Source organism: Wasmannia auropunctata, unplaced genomic scaffold (genome assembly GCF_000956235.1).
Source record: "Wasmannia auropunctata unplaced genomic scaffold, wasmannia.A_1.0 LD336074.1, whole genome shotgun sequence".
Classification (NCBI taxonomy): Eukaryota; Metazoa; Arthropoda; class Insecta; order Hymenoptera; family Formicidae; genus Wasmannia; species Wasmannia auropunctata.
In genome coordinates, this window is record NW_012026816.1 from 145,999 (window position 1) to 146,548 (window position 550).

Genomic DNA, 550 nt, shown 5'->3' on the forward strand with positions numbered 1-550 from the left:
TGGGGCGAAAGCAACACGCGGCGAGGGACTTAGCCGCGCGCCCAGGCCCCGCGGGGCGAAAGCAACACGCGGCGAGGGACTTAGCCGCGCGCCCAGCCCCGCGGGGCGAAAGCAACACGCGGCGAGGGACTTAGCCGCGCGCCCAGCCCCGTGAAGCGAAAGCAACACGCGGCGAGGGACTTAGCCGCGCGCCCAGCCCCGTCGGCGAAAGCAACACGCGGCGTGGAACTTGGCCGCCGACCGCTCGTCAGCCCCGCCGGCGGTAGGCCCGACGTACGCGCTAGCCTGACCGAGCGCTAACCTGACCGAGCGCTAACCTGACCGGAGGCTAACCTGACCGAGCGCTGGCCCGACGTGTCAGGCGAGGTACTTGGCCGCGGAGCGCCTGTCGGCCCCGTCGGCGAAAGCAACACGCGGCGAGGGAATTAGCCGCGCGCCCAGCCCCGTGAAGCGAAAGCAACACGCGGCGAGGGAATTAGCCGCGCGCCCAGCCCCGTGAAGCGAAAGCAACACGCGGCGAGGGACTTAGCCACAAGGCACACAGGGGATA